At 43.6% G+C, this 17,018-nt stretch overlaps 1 pseudogene; it reads right to left on the bottom strand.

The window, feature by feature from the left end:
- Positions 1-669: 669 nt before the first annotated feature.
- On the bottom strand, positions 670-15,903 carry LOC141191679 (uncharacterized; annotated as a pseudogene).
- Positions 15,904-17,018: the final 1,115 nt, after the last annotated feature.

Raw genomic sequence — 17,018 nt, 5'->3', positions numbered from 1 at the left:
ACCAGAGCATGTTTAGCAAAGCTTTTGAGTGATTTAGATTCCTGACTCTGGCCCAGGGATGCATCTAAAGAAGGATCCAAGAAAATATTAAAGTCACCTCCAATGATGGTAAGGTCCTCCACAAAATGTTTTAGTTTGTTTAAGAATTGACGGCATGTCTTAATTAGGTCACAATTACGGAGATAGAAGTTTGCCAAAGTCAACTGACAGTGATCACTGCCGCATACTATTGTAGAAACACGGTCTGACATGGAGGGGAGGTATGTGTTTGTTAAGATCTCGATCTATGTCTGGAATAGAAAGTAGTAGATCTGTAGTGGCCGCCGCAGGGTACTGCACATTCGCCTTCCATTCAATTGAATGGGAAGCGGATGTGCAGTTACAAGTGGCGGCCACTACAACTTGACGGCCAAGCACCGCAGGTAAGGACTTCCCGCCGGCAGCTGCTGCCGCCGGCACCGATAACAGCTGGCCGGTGGGGGTTCGGGACCCCGGCCGATCATACAGTACATTGATGCCCTATCCTATGGATAAGACTTCAATGTCAAAGGAGTGGACAACCCCATTAAGTCCCCTGACATTCAATGAACAAGTTTTGAGTTGTGCCTTATTATATGAAAAAAGGAGGGAAGGAAAGATTTAAGAGCAAAGAGGAAGTATAGACGGTAGATAGTAACGTCTACCTCTCAGTGTCTAAGAAGTATAGATTATGAATAAATCAAAAAAAGTAGGAAATTGCGAAACAAGCAGATCCCAATGCAAGTCCCAAACTGGGGGTTGTCGTTAGAAGCGCAAGTCAAACCTTCAGTCCTAGGGTTCCTATTAGGGGGAACCATGGAATATATAGCAAGCAAAGTAATACAGCCTGATATTACAGTAAAATAATGTGACGTCAACTTATATGCCGGTCTAATATATGAACTGAAACATTCTGTATAGTGGAAGAGTGGCACCTAAAACTCTATTTAGATATATCTAATTATATGCTTAAAGAAATAAGTAAGCATCTGCAAACTGTCTCTCATCAGGGAGACAAGATTAAATTCAGGAGCTCTTTTGACTGGCAGGTTCCATTCCCGTCTGGGGAATCCTTATCAACTGAACGCCTTCTAAGATGTGCAGGAACGCTCTGTGACAATGGTGGAGCAGGGGGCCTGTCAGATATATGGATTCCGTCACGTTTTGTTCAAGATTATTGTAATTGTTCTTGTATGTGTACCCCTTTTTCACATGTAAAGCGCCATGGCGCAATAATAATAAATAATAATAATACTTCTGGTAATATCCAGGACATCACAGAATGGTCTCATGTCGCTTGGATCTTTAAAAGTATACAATGCTCAATTTTTTCGTACTTGCAGCTGGAAAGGTACCACAGGAGTACAGCAGGCCATTTTCCCATACAGCATCAAGTAGTGGTTTCAATACCCTTCTTTTAGCAAGTGTCATTCAGGATAGATCTGTGAGCAATTGTATGCTTTGTTCATTGAAATCACCAGGACAAAAATGTATGTGACAGATAATGTCCCTTGGACGCTCAGGATCTGGGCCATGATTGTCTAATGTACGGTGCGCCCTGTCAGTCTTCAGCCTTATCAATAGGGTCACCAAGGATATTATTAAATAATGTCTATAGTGTTGTCATGATCTCTTGTGCATTGATGCTTTCAGATATACACCTTATCCAGATATTATTGTGATTTTCTTGATCATCAACCATATTAAACAGATGGTTTATTTACTGGCTGTGAAGATCCAGTGTTAGTTTCTGAGCATTTTGATGGCCTCTAACTTGTACGACATTATCCTCTAATCTCTGTATCTTGTCAGTAAGCTGTGACAGGCTAGAAGTGAGGGAATGTATTTCAGTTTTTTATGTGGTCTCCAGCGTTTGTATATATTGCTCCATCTATTGTTTAGTAGGGATAGACGCAAAATATGAAATAAAAAATCAATTATAGCGTTCCCCATATCAGAATCCCCTGTGGCTCAGGGTGGGGAGTAAATTTCCCTGTGAAGCAAGCACTGCTCAGCATGGGGGCTTCGGTGAGAGTAGAGGGAGATTTGTGGAGCTGTTTTCTTGTGAGGTCTACATATTGAGAGAAACTGGTGCAGGACTTACAGACCTGAGCTGTCTAGCATCATGAGGGTTAAGACTGCTTCCTTTTCCAAGCTGAGATGAGGCAGTAATGGCTCCGGAGCAGGAAGATAAGACTTTCAATAAGAAACACTGCATGTCAGACATGCTGACGGAGGTGGAGAACCTCAGACTAACCTCGGATCTCTTCTTTCTTTCCCATATCGGAAGTCATGTTTGAGGCTGTTTATAATTCCCCCAGGAACACGGTCTGAAGAGAGTGCTCTCAGTGTGTGCGTTCTCTCAGTGCTATGTCCATGCCATGTCCCTCCTGTTGATGTTCAATACGTCCAAAGGCGGCATTGATTGGGAGCAGGATTGTGTGATGTAACAACCTTATGTGAGCCCCGGGAACGCGTGTTGTGACACCAATGGAACAGCGCCAGAACGGGAGCTGTGTATGAGTGTTTTTATTTTATCAAGGCCAAACATGAGGAATGAGAAATAGTTGTCCTAATAGTGGACAACCCCTATAAGAAGATACAATTTTCAGTTAAAAATGAAAAAGGCTTCTCCCCTGTGTGACTTCTCTGAAGTTTGTTAAGACTTGATTTCCGTGTAAAACATTTCTCACATTCAGAAGAGGGAAAAGGTTTCTTCCCTGTATGAGTTCTCTGGTGCTTAACCAAATCTGATTTCCGGCTAAAACATTTCCCACATTCTGATCAGCAAAAAGGCTTTTCCCCTGTGTGAGTTCTGTTGTGCGTAACAAAACCTGATTTCTGGCTAAAACATTTTCCACATTCTGAACAGGAAAAAGGCTTCTCCCCTGTATGAGTTCTCTGGTGTATAACCAAATCTGATTTCCAGCTAAAACATTTTCCACATTCTGAACAGCAAAAAGGCTTCTCCCCTGTGTGAGTTCTCTGGTGCTCAACCAAATCTGATTTCTGGTTAAAACATTTCTCACATTCTGAACAGGAAAAAGGCTTCTCCCCTGTGTGAGTTCTCTTGTGCTCAACCAAAACTGATTTCCGGCTAAAACATTTTCCACATTCTGAACAGGAAAAAGGTTTCTCCCCCGTGTGAGTTCTCTGGTGATTAACCAAATCTGATTTCCGGCTAAAACATTTTCCACATTCTGAACAGAAAAAAGGCTTCTCCCCTGTATGAGTTCTCTGGTGATCAACCAAATCTGATTTCTGGTTAAAACATTTCTCACATTCTGAACAGGAAAAAGGCTTCTCCCCTGTATGAGTTCTCTGATGTCTATCAAGATGCGCTTTCTGGAAAAAACATTTCCCACATTCTGAACAGGAAAAAGGCTTCTCCCCTGTGTGAATTATATAATGTCTGATAAAACTTGACTTCAATGTGAAATATTTTCCACAATCTGAACAAGAAAATGGCTTCTCTCCTGTGTGAATTGTCTGATGGTTATCAAGATGCACTTTCTGTTTAAAACATTTCCCACATTCTGAACAGGAAAAAGGGTTCTCACCTGTGTGAGTTCTCTGGTGCCTAACCAAATCTGATTTCTGGCCAAAACATTTTCCACATTCTGAACAGAAAAAAGGCTTCTCCCCTGTGTGAGTTCTCCAGTGATTAACCAAATCTGATTTCCGGCCAAAACATTTTCCACATTCTGAACAGGAAAAAGGCTTCTGCCCTGTGTGAGTTATATAATGTCTGATAAAACTTGACTTCAGTGTGAAATATTTTCCACAATCTGAACAAGAAAATAGCTTCTCTCCTGTGTGAATTGTCTGATGGTTATCAAGATGCACTTTCTGTTTAAAACATTTCCCACATTCTGAACAGGAAAAAGGCTTCTCCCCTGTGTGATTTCTCTGGTGCCTAACCAAATCTGATTTCTGGCCAAAACATTTTCCACATTCTGAACAGAAAAAAGGCTTCTCCCCTGTGTGAGTTCTCCAGTGATTAACCAAATCTGATTTCTGGCCAAAACATTTCCCACATTCTGAACAAGAAAAAGGCTTCTCCCCTGTGTGATTTCTCTGGTGCCTAACCAAATCAGATTTTTGGCCAAAACATTTTCCACATTCTGAACAGAAAAAAGGCTTCTCCCCTGTGTGAGTTCTCCAGTGATTAACCAAATCTGATTTCTGGCCAAAACATTTCCCACATTCTGAACAGGAAAAAGGCTTCTCCCCTGTGTGAATTCTCTGGTGTATAACCAAATCTGTTTTCCGGCTAAAACATTTCCCACATTCTGAACAGGAAAAAAACTTCTCCTCTGTGTGAGTTCTCTTGTGCTTAACCAAATCTGATTTCTGGCTAAAACATTTTCCACATTTTGAACAGGAAAAAGACTTCTCTCCTCTGTGAGTTGTCTGATGGTTATCAAGATGCACTTTCTGTTTAAAACATTTCCCACATTCTGAGCATGAAAAAGGTTTCTCCCCTGTGTGAGTTCTCTGATATTTGATTAAACTTGAATTATCTGTAAAATATTTTCCACATTCTGAACAAGAAAATGGCTTCTTCTGCTTGTGACTTCTCTGATGATTAACAAGATTTGATTTCTGGTTAAAACATTTCCCACACTTGAAACAAAAAAATATATTCTCTGCTGTGTGAATGTTTTGATGTTTAAAAAAAGACTTTTCAAGGGAAAAACTATTTCCATATTCTGAACACAAAAATGGCTTCTTTGCTTTAGGAGCAGTTTGTTTTTTAATGCTTATTTCGTGACTTTGATTTTCCTTAGTGTTCGGTAATGAATCAGAAGATAGGACCTGTTTCAAAGTATCAGATGATTGATCTTTGCTGTGAAGGGATGATGGTAAATCTGGAGTAATGGCATTCACTTCAATTGTATCCTGTGTGATCTCAAGGTCATCTGATTTAAAAATTGAAGATGTCAGCTGTCCCTCTGATCTCCTGGTACAGTCATCTGCCAAGAAGAAAACCAAGAAAAAAAATCAGCCTTACTAACAACAAATCAGATAACAAATGCATTAACATTTTAGTGTTTCTTGGGTGTACTGGAGTGTCTGTCTATGTGGGGTGCACTTATATAGTGCTAGGCAGCCCTCCTGATCTAATAGTATGGGCAACATCACTAGTTACTCTCTACAAGGAGAAAGGTTACCCCTTAGACCTCAGTCCAGAGCCTCTCACCTAGCCAAATCAGTTCTCATACTTTGCACTGACGAGGGCCAACAGCCCGAAACTCCGCGTCTGCAAATTGAGATTCTGATTTGGCTTTTATCCTAAGTCATATTGCACGACTCGTTAAAGGGTTGATTGTGACTAGAAGGATTTCTGCTTCCAATAGGTGGCGCTATAGAGTTCAAGTCCTCTTTTTCTCTGAAGAGGCAATTTACATCTGCCAAGAATAAAACCAATTATTTATGAATAACATATCCTTAAAATTTATATTGTTGAATATTTCTAATTAAACTCTCCGTAAAAATGCACTTTATGTAAAAGTATCATTATTTACTAAGAAAACATCACAGAAAAAAATCAGTCTTACCAACACCAAATCAGATAACAAATGCATTAGCATTTTAGTGTTGGTTGGGTGTACTGGGGTGTCTGTCCATGTGGGGTGCACTTATATAGTGCTGGACAGCCCCCCTGATCTAATAGTATGGGCATCATCACTATCCTAAGCCAGACACTGCATCACACCTACCTGTGTGACTGGCGTCCTATGCAAGCTTCATCTGTGTGCATCTTTAATACTAGGCAACCACCCCCTCCATGAATTGGTCGGTTTGTGAGTGGTTGCTCCACCAGTATTTTGCACCTGCGCTGCCCCCACCTTTATCATGGGGGTCTGCGGCATCCTGCTAGTGCATTTGTTATATGATTTGGTGTTGGTAAGGCTGTATCTTTTTCTGTGATTTTTTTTATTTTGCCCTATGTTAGCCGTCATTATTCACCAAGACAATAACAGTTCACAGTCTAATAGAAAACCTCATAGGATGAACCAGTGGATCGTAGTGTTCAACTGTTTGTTAATTCTGCCTCCCAAATATGTAATAAAAAGCCACCAAACAATGTTATGTAGGTGAAAATAATATCAATAAAAACTTCTACTCATCTCACAAAAAACAAGTCCCCACTCAGGTCCATCATCTGTCAATGGAAAACCAGAGGTTTCCACATCATTAGTGGCTCAAAGGCTTTTGATAAGCAACATGGCTTCCATAAACCAATCCAGCAATATCCGCTCCCCCAAAGTCAAATTTCACCCTAATTTTCACTCTCCAACATCCACTGCGTGCTAATTTCCAGAAAGTGCCTGTGGAATCAAAATAGTCACTACTTCTATAGATTATTTCACTGAGGGTTATAATTTCCAAAATGAAGTCACTTTATGGGGATTTCTACTGCTCTGGTTTTTGCAATTTGGTCACATTAGGGCTTCTGTAAATGGTGGGTCCCATCTCCTCTGGGATCTGCTCCTGCGACGTCTGCTTCTCTCACCAGGAGCCGCCTTATTCATCCTGCAGGTGGCGCTGGTGATGGAAGAGACGTCAGAACCAGAAGCTCTGGGCGGCGCAGGCTCTGCGCAGCCAGTAAGATTAGAGTGCCTGGGACCAGTAGTACCATCCAGTCTGGCAGTATGGGTGTGTGTGCTGTCCAGCTGGAGTAATCTGCTCCCTGCTTTAGCCAATTGGAAAGTACCACACCCTACTAAAGCTCAAAGCATATTGCCAAAAGCTAAAACACAGCAAAATAGGGCAGCAGTGTGTACCTGCCCAGATCTTCAGAACTAAATACACTACCAGGATGCAGCAAACCCACATAAAGATGGCGGCTACACAGGTGCAGAATACTGATGAGACAATCACTCACAACCTACCATTTCATGGAGTGGGTGACTGCGTAGTATTTGAATTGCACACAAAAAGGCTTGTATATGGAGCTGTTCACACTTGGATAGTGCACAGTATCCGACTTACAGCCTATTAGTTACGGCCATACTATTAGATTAGGTGGGCTGCCCGGTACTATCCAAGTGCACTCCATGGGAACAGACACAGTTTACAATGCCCGCACTGATGGGCCTGGCTGCACCCGGGGATAAAAAAGTGCAAAAATGCATATATATAATATATGGATAGTACCGGGCAGCCCGCCTAATCTAATAGTATGGGCGTAACTAATAGGCTGTAAGCCGATACTGTGCACTACCCAAGTGTGAACAGCACCCTTTACAAACCTTTTTGTGAGTAATTCAAATACTAAGCAGTCACCCCTCCATGAAATGGTAGGTTGTGAGTGATTGTAGGTTGGTTGTGAGTGATTGTAGGTTGGTTGTGAATGATTGTCTCATCAGTATTTTGCACCCGTGTAGCCGCCATCTGTATGTGGGTATACTGCACCCTGGTATTGCATTTAGTTCTGAACATCTGGGCAAGTAAACATTGCTGCCCTTTTTTGCTGTGTTTCTTCTTGAATATTGGGGGAATATTGGGGGCTTTGCTTTTTGTGCATATTACCAGAAGCTGCCAGATACAGCCTTGTTCTCCTCTGGTTCAGTCCTCTGCGCTCAGCCCCCGGCTTGTGTATTTGTTTCCTGTTGTGACCTCGGCCCATTTACTGACTACTCTTGTGTGATTTTCTATTTTCATTGATCTCCATGTTGTGACCCGGTTAAGTGACTATTCTTCTTGCCATTTCACTCAATAGAACAGCAGGAAACACTGTGGCCCAAGCCTAGGGGTCTCTGTCTAAGTCCAAATCCATGTAGAGGGGTTAAAGGGTGATGAGCAAGGCAAACCCTGAGATCTGGAAAATGGAGTAGATGACGCCAAGCCTGTTTGTGGTAGCCATCTTTTGCGCTGCCAGGTGACCATGAACAGTGTCCCCAATACATTGTGTCTGCAAACTATTCGAGCAAGATCTATATTCAAATAGCTAAATGTCGCTCCTTCCCTTCTTAACCTGCCATGTGCCCAGACAGTAGTGTGCAACCGTATATAGGGGATTGTCGGATTCAAGAGAAGTTGGAAAATAATTTGTAAGGTCCATTTGTTTCCTATTATTCTTTGTGAAGAATTCCAAAGTTATCACCAGATAAAGTGACACATGTCAGATTTGAAAAATGGGCCCAGATAGGAACACAAACTGGCTACAAGAAGGGGTTAAATCAGAGTATTTTGGGCACTAACTACTGTAGTCAAAACTGTGACTATAGACAATAACACATCTACTGAAATGATCAAACTCAACAGTCTCCATCAGTAAGTAGTGAGTAACTAGCGGTGAAACCTCTCTGTGGTAATTGGAGTATGGGGCTCGGTGGCTCTTGGGAATCTAAACTCTCGTAAGGGACAATATTTTCTGTCAGATGAGTTTCAAGAAGAAATATTAGACACTCAAAGAGAACTTTTTATAATAGTGCAGAGCTGAGGCGTCTTAAATTTAGCTTAGAGATAGATCATGGCGCAGGTGTAATGTTTTTTTGTTTAGTTTGTCACAATCCTGTTTGAAGTTAGTTTTAAAAAAAATTGAAAAGTCAGGATAAAGGGAAACTCTGTTGTTATTGTACAGAAATTCACACTTGGCCCTCACTGCACATTTAATGTTGTCGATCATAAAAGTGAAGTTTGGCCAGAAAGACTGGACCTGGTCTTGTAGGGACCATATGAGCACATTCAGCAGCACAGAAGGGAGAGAAGGTAGATTCATCCAATAAGATATGAGGGTTCTAGGAAGCCAACAGCATCATTACCCTCCGCTTTCTCTTAGAGGCCCATCATGATATTTTACTTCAAGTGATTTTCTAACTTGTCATCAGGTAACGGTCAGCATCTTCTAATCCCAGGGGGGAGGTGGATCCTCCAGGTTGTAAGTTCTATAGAAAAGGGCTTTCAGTGCCCAAAATCATCTGAACAGTTTTGGGTGGAGGAGAATGTTGTGGTCTAGAGGCAAAATGGTGATCACACGATTGTGATACAGCCAGACTACACCACCGATAAAGCAGCCACAGCCGGTGACTAAGAAGAATCTGTGACTTCTCTGCATTTAGTGTTTACTAGTGATGAGCGAGTACCGTAATATTCGTAATCGCTATACTCGCTATATATATAGTACTTTGTAATAATTGCGTATTCGTTCAGAATAGCGAGTACAATGTAAGTCAATGGGAAATGCGAATAATTTTCTGCTGGACCCTACAAAGGGGCCTGAGGAAAAGATGATGGGAAAGTGAAATGGATGGGAAAGTGATGAAACAGAATGGGAAGAGCCTGAATGTGCCTGAATGCATTTCTGACTCACATATGGTTTCTGGGGATAAGTTTGTCGCAGTGTTACGCCACTTTTACAGACACACAAGAACAACTACCAAACTTAACCTAAATTGAATTTAACAGGCCAAAAAGGTTAAGAAACAGTTTTTCCTGCACAATCACTTGTATATAAGGCTAAATAAATCAGAGAAACCAAAAAATACCCCTTTTAGCGTTTGTTCACACATACTGTTGTGGCTTTTTTTTTCGCCTTTTATAATTGGGAGGGCCCTGACTTATACATTTTGTAGGTCCGTCTGTCATACATCATCTTTAGTGCGCTATTCCCCAGCACTTTACAAGCACAGCTAGAAAGTATCAGTATGTATGTAGATATTTGACCTGAGAGGCCTCAGGTGGCTCTGTAACATGCGTTTTGGAGGGACAGCTATTACTTAGACATTTGGGCGGTCCCTCCATCATTGACACTCAGATAGTGGAATACACATTCCATAGCAGTTTACAATATGCTCATTGTAGCATTGGGCTTGACCCTCCTCCTCCACCACCATGTGAGACTCGGGCCCTAAATTCAAATGTTCAGATCACCTGCAGTAAGCAGGAAAGCTGAGTTTTGTGAGAGCCCTTGTGTGGCCCTGTAACAAACATTTTGAAGTGCCCTCCTCTAGAAATTTTGGAGTTGCCTCTTGTGTACACTTGAGAGTGCCCTCACTTATTCATACTGTAGGGCCCTCATTATTATTTAACTAATTTAAGGGCAGAGACTACAGAGAAAATGGCCAAGATACATGGAGTACTAGAAGGTAGCAGTGAGTGCGGACTACGACCCTCAGGTATGGCTGAACTCAGTGAACCGTAAAAATAAAACTGCACTAGTCAACTCGATGACAAGCTCAAATATATCACTTGTGCAAGTCACTGGACAAAGTATTTATGGTGCCCCCACTCCAGGATGGGTTGGTGAAGCTTCTTAGAGATTGGCTTAGAGATTTTGATTGTCAATATTCCCCAGATTATATAGCAGGAGAAGACTTCTTGATACTGTACTACTTGGTCCAGTAGAATGTGCATCGTATTTCCAAAAAATACTCCTGGGGCTGGGGGCTGTGTCATAGGTGCAGGAAGATTGCATGACAAGGGCCTCCCTTGACAAACATTACCTACGATGGAGTATTGTAGTAGTTGTGATCCTCAATTTAAGTTTTCAGAGGGCCATCAGTCGGTCATCAACAATCAGTGTAAATTTCTATTGAATATGTATCCCCTATCTCACAATGTGACACAACCTGTGAGAAGGGCCTCCAATGACAAATATTAGTTTGGAAGGACTACTGTACATTCCAGATTTGTCCACTGCACAATGTGCATATGGTTTGTGAAAATTAGGCCTATTGGCTAAGTCATGGTTGACGCAGGAAGCCACCATCCCAAGGGCCTCCAATCACAAATAGTAGTTAGGTTGGAGTAGGAATACTGTCCTGGTTTGTCCACGGCACAATGTACATAGGATTTGTAAAAATTAGCCCTATTGGCTGTGTCCCGGTTGACTCATTATTTTGGCTGTGCCTTTGACAGCTAGCTTGGCTTGTGCCATCAACATCTGAAAATCTGTCAACAAAACCCAAAATGCCAAAAAAGCCTGTTGTTAAGGGACGTGGACGTGGTGTTGTCAGTGGTGCGCGAGAAGCCACTCAGTCTGTGTCAGGTCAGAAGAAGCTTGATGCATCCACAATGTTCCTGGAAAAAGTTCCCGGTCTGGAACGTAAACATGTGTGGAAGCCACAAGAGCGAGAGCAGATTCTGTCTTGGATAGCAGACAAGGCCTCTACGCATTTGTCAAGCAGCACCAAAACTTCCACGACCACACAGTCTACTGTGGATACACAGAAGGCTGGCCCTTCCAATCCTGAAGCTGGTTCTCCTTCCTCCCACCATTATCAGTCACAGGAGACATATGACCCCAAGCTTGGCCACTCCGAGGATCTGTTTGGTACGTATCCTTTGGTTGGCTCTGGCCTATCACCATGCAGCATTGAAGAGGGACAAGAGGTGGCGGCGTGCGTTGATGCTCAAGTATTTTAGGACCTACAACCAGAAGAAAGCCACTTGGAGGAACGTCATTTACTGTCTCCAGAGGTGGAGGCTGATGATGATGAGACACAGTTGCCATCAGGTCAGCCTACAATATCAACTGGGAAGGAGGATGAGATAGAAGACGACGTGGTCGATGATGAGTCCACTGATCCAACCTGGACCGTTGGCAGCAATACAGAGGAAGATGGACCAACACAGGCACCAAGGGGTCGTGGTTTGCCCAGAGTAAAAACTGGGTCAACTGTTCCCAAGAGCACCCCCGCTGTGCGCCAAGTCAGGGCAAGAGGGTGTTCAGCTGCTGTGTGGAATTTTTTTTTCTAAAAGTCCTTCAGAGAAAAACATTGTTGTCTGTAGCATCTGCAATACCAAGTTGAGCAGAGGCCAGCGCAAAGGCAACCTGAGCACAAAGAGTATGAGAAACCACATGGCAGCCAAGCAGCCGAGTAGGTGGGCGGAACACCAAGGTACCAAATCTGCGTCTGCGGGTCAAACCAGTAATAATAATACTCTTTATTTATATAGCAACAACCTATTCCGCAGCGCTTTACAATTCAGAGGTTCATATTCAACAGTCATAAGTAACATAGCTAAAGATAATATAATAATTAAAGGAAAAATAATGATGACCCTGCTCATAAGAGCTTACGATCTACAATGAGGTGGGGGGTGACACAAAGGACAGGGACTTATTTACAATGATGGTCCAGTCATCTTGAGGGGATGAGGGATAGACAAAGGTTGCATAAGCTGATCACCAGCCAGTATCTGTAGTGCTTTTGGGTTCCGTGGAAACTTATGCCATGTCGCCTGGGCTATGTCCTTCAGAATCTGCTGTTCAAGAAGCAGGCGCTCATACCTCCTGCCCACAAGCTGCGGTTGCTCACACGCAACAAACATCAACCACATCCACTTTCTTGTTCCAGCAAAGTGTCCAATTGTTCGTGCCTGAGAGCTTGGAAAGAATGCGTAAATGCCCAGCCACGCACCCACAGGTACAAATACTAAACTCGCACATTGCCAAATTGCTAGCTATGGAGATGTTGGGCTTGTGGGAACACAGTCTTCCATGATCTCTTGGCTGTGGCTGCCCCACGATACAGTGTTCCCAGCCGCCACTATTTTGCCCGATGTGCCGTCCCTGCGTTACACAAGCACGTGTTAAACAATCTGAACCATGCTCTCACCAACACCGTAACCGGGAAGGTCCACCTAATAACAGACACCTGGACAAATTGTTGTGTACAGGGGTGATACATTTCTGTCATGCCACACTGGGGGAACCTGGTGGAGGGTGGGACAAAGGCGCAAACTGGAACATCACACATCCCACCCACGCTAAGAATAGCGGTTCCAACTTCTGTCAGGGTCTCCACCTATTCAAATTCCACTTCCTCTCTCCCCTTCTCCTGCTCCTAATCATCTGCTGAATTATTCTCCCCATCACTGCCAAGCTGGGACCTGTGCAATAGTGCATCGGCAAAGTGGCAAGACGCTCTGCTGAAGCTGATCTGTTTAGGTCAGAAAGCACACACTGCAACAGAGCTGCGACAAGCTGTAAAACAACAGACCAATCAGTGGCCTCTGGTCGTCTGCGATAATGGGCGTAACCTGGTGGCGGCTTTAAAGATCGGCAAGCCGGTACACGTGCCATGCATGGCTCACGTGCTGGACATAGTTGTTCAGAAATTTCTGAAAACTTTCCGTGACTTCCTGTACCTACTTGAGAAGGTGAGCCATATTAGCGCCCATTTCCGCCATTCCTCTACTGCTTTTGCTGCTTTTACAGTGCTGCATAAGCGCTTGAATTTGCCAAGTCACCGACTCATTTGCGGCCTGCCCACGCGGTGGAACTCCACCTATCTTAGGTTTGCGAGGATTAGTGAACAGCAGAGGGCAGTAGCTGAATACCAGCTTCAGCATGCTGGTCAGACTGAGAGTCAGCCACCACACATAACATCTGTTGAGTGGGTGTGGATCGCTGACATTTGTGAGGTTGTTGAGAACTTTGAGTACTGCACCAGCCTTGTGAGCGGTGATCAGCCTATTATCAGCGTAACCATCCCGCTACTGTGTCTCTTGAAACAATCACTGCATAATCTCAAAGAGAAAGCTTTAAGTGCCCAGAATGTTGATATGGAGCCAGATTTCTCAATGGGTGATACTACCCAGCCCAGCCAATATTCTGAGGCAACATTGGGTGAAGAGGGGGAGGATGAGGAGGAAGAGGACTTGTTTTTCTGTGCTACCGAGGGGTAATGCTACAGAGGGGACACCCAACCCAAGCTTCATGTCTGCCCAGCCTGGATGGGCTGGAGAGGAGGAGGTGGTGGAGGAGGAGGAGGCGAGTCAGCGTGAGGAGAGGGTGGGTACTGTTTCTACTGTTGGGGACACAGAACATTTGCCTTTTTGCAGCTTGACCCACATGGCACAGTTCATGTATAAGTATCTGTGGCAAGACCCTCGCGTGATACACATTTTATCCAACAGTAATAATAATAATAATAATTTTTATTTATATAGACCAGCACAACAGTAAAGGCTATCTGTGCCTGTAACAATGCCAAGGAGGAATAAGTTGCAGAACATGGTCAAGGGGTACTTAAGTGACCATCCGTGCGTCCTTTCTGACATTTCAGTTCCCTTTAATTATTGGGTGTCTAAGCTAAACACTTGGCCGACCTCTCCTTATATGCCTTGGAGGTGCTGGCCTGCCCGGCTGCTAGTGTGGTGTCTGAGCGTGTTTTCAGTGCCGCTGGGGCAATCATCACTGATAGGCGCACACGCCTCTCCACGGAGAATGCAGACAGACTTACTCTGATTAAATTCAACAAGGACTGGATATCTCCACAGTTTGTAATCCCTCCAGATGAGAGCAAGCCAACCTAAATTCACCAAAAATGCAGATTCATGCTACTGCTGTTAACGTCAACCCCTTCCCATAAGAACCCGTTTCCTTCCTTCGTCAACCATGACTCAGCCCATAGGGCTAATTTTTACAAACTCTATGCGGATTGTGCAGTGGACAAACCAGGACAGTATTCCTACTCCAGCCTAACTACTATTTGTGATTGGAGGCCCTTGGGATGACGGCTTCCTGCGTCAACCATGATTCAGCCCATAGGGCTAATTTTTACAAACCCTATGCAGAATGTGCAGTGGACAAACCAGGACAGTATTCCTACTCCAGCCTAACTACTATTTGTGATTGGTGGCCCTAGGGATGGTGGCTTCCAAAATAGTGGTTAAAATGGCCTGGTGCGTGCTTTGTAGCAAGCGGTGGGAAAAGTTTGGACTACTGCTTTGTGTAGGGCACAAAATGCTTTTTTAAGTGGACTAATATGGACAGAAGGCAGGCTGACACCCCAAAATAGCGGTTAAAATGGGCTGGTGCATGCTTCTTTTGTAGCAGGCAGTAGGAAATGTTTGGACTACTGCTTTGCGTAGGGCACCAAACACCTTTTTAAGTGGACTAATGTGGACTGCAGAAGCCAGGCTCTGACCCCTAAAACAGCAAGGAAAATAGACCGGTGCTAAAAAAAAAGGCAGCACAAAATGCTAGTTCTGTGTGTGCTGGAAAAATATTGCTTTGCCTCTGACAAGAGCTGTTTTAAGATGGACACTGAAAGAACACTAGCTAATACACTCCCTACCTAATACACAATCTCTCCCTCCCTGTTCTCTGATTTTGTTGTGTGCCTTCAGCTCTGAAAATAGCTATTTTTGGTGGTATTATGGAGCTAGTGAGCGGCTCCTTTAAACACAAAACTAGTATACACTGCAGGTAGCCCTTAAAAGGGCTTTTGTTTTATCAAGAGGCCTAAACACTCTCCCTAGCAGCTCAGCGATCTCTCCATAGGCTATTACAATGCAGGCTCCAGATCCAATGTGCACAAAATGGCGGCGGCAAGGCTTAAATAGACCCCATGACGCTGGGCAGCCAGCCAATCACAGTAATGCCACAACCAAGATGTCTGCGGCATTACTGTGATTGGTTAAGAAGCCCAGCATGTTTAGTGGCAGCAGAGAAGGCGCCAAAACTGCAGGGCGGGACATCCGAATATAGCGAGGCGAGTACACAAATACTCGCAGAATAACGAGTAACCCGAATACCGTACTATCAGTGTGAAAAGCGAATATTAACAAATACACTCGCTCGTTACTAGTGGTTACTACTCACCTGTGTAGTCAGTTTTGGGTGGAAGAGAATGTTGTGGTCTAGAGGCAAAATGGTGATCACACGATTGTGATACGGCCGGACTCCACCACTGATAAAGCAGCCACAGCCGGTGACTGAGAAGAATCTATGACTTCTCTGCATTTAGTGGTCAGTACTCACCTGGGTAGTCATATGTAGGAATCTCCTCTTTACACCGCTCATCACCCCTCACATATGTCTCTGTAGTATTAATATGGGTCAGATCTTCACCCTGAAACAAATATTGTAAAAGTCACAAACAGATGAGAAGTCACATCTATGATCAACTCTAATCCTGCCATCTCCACCGTTCTCATTACACAAATAGAAAACACATAATACTGGTGGATAAAACAAGACTGAACACAAGACCTTCACAGCCGTCTACACATCATAGGGGAGATCTCATGACACTTTCTCTCCATCTACCTGATGATCCTGAGGAACACTGGGATCTTCTTGTTTACAGTCCAGTGGAAGAAGAGGACGTGGACATCTCTCTGGTGTTGTCCTCTTACTGGATAGATCTGGAGGAAACACATACAGGGACTGAATTAATTCTTTACATACAGATAATTATAGGCCGTGTGTATTTAGTCCTGTCTCTTACATGGAGATGTGAGGGGCTGGGGAACCTCCATCATGATGTCTTTGTACAAATCTTTGTGTCCTTCTAAATACTCCCACTCCTCCATGGAGAAATAGACAGCGACATCCTGACATCTTATAGGAACCTGACACATACAATGATACAGTCATCCCCCCGATCCCTTCATAGCGTTACTGTATAATGTCCCAGCATTCCCAGCAGTGTCACCTCTCCAGTCAGCAGCTCAATCATCTTGTAGGTGAGTTCTAGGATCTTCTGGTCATTGATGTCCTCATGTATCAGGGGATGAGATGGAGCCCCGGTGATTGGGCTCTGTGGTCTTCCCCATCCCTCAGACACAGGGGCCTGACAGCGCCCACTAGAGGTCTTCTTCACTATTGTGTAATGCTGGTTATGGAGAGACAAATTATTAAATCTCACTACAGACATTTCCAGAGTCCTCACCTCTCAAGTTCTGTCCATCTGTAACTCCCATAGATAAGAATGAGGTAATGTGACGTCATCAGAATCTCTCACCTCTCCAGTAAGTCGGAAGAGGATCTCTAGGGTGAGGCACAATATCCTCTCCGCCATCTTGTCTCTGTCCATACCCATCTTTGATGGGTCCATAAGGAAAATTCTCTTATATAGAAGATCTTCACTGAGAGCATCCGATATTGTAGGGACCTGAATGAGAAGATGATTAGCCAATGTAACATCATAAAAATACTGTGTAATTACACAATTACTGGAGATAATAAGGGAAAACATATGAGGAGATATATCATTTTACAGTATTTAGTTTTCTTCTTTACATCTAGTAATAAA

The sequence above is a fragment of the Phyllobates terribilis genome, unplaced genomic scaffold (genome assembly GCF_046119375.1).
Source record: "Phyllobates terribilis strain yellow unplaced genomic scaffold, ASM4611937v1 Scaffold_49__1_contigs__length_9717188, whole genome shotgun sequence".
In the NCBI taxonomy this organism is placed as follows: domain Eukaryota; kingdom Metazoa; phylum Chordata; class Amphibia; order Anura; family Dendrobatidae; genus Phyllobates; species Phyllobates terribilis.
Note: the sequence above shows the minus strand (reverse complement) of the source record. Positions and strands in the feature narration are given on the sequence as shown.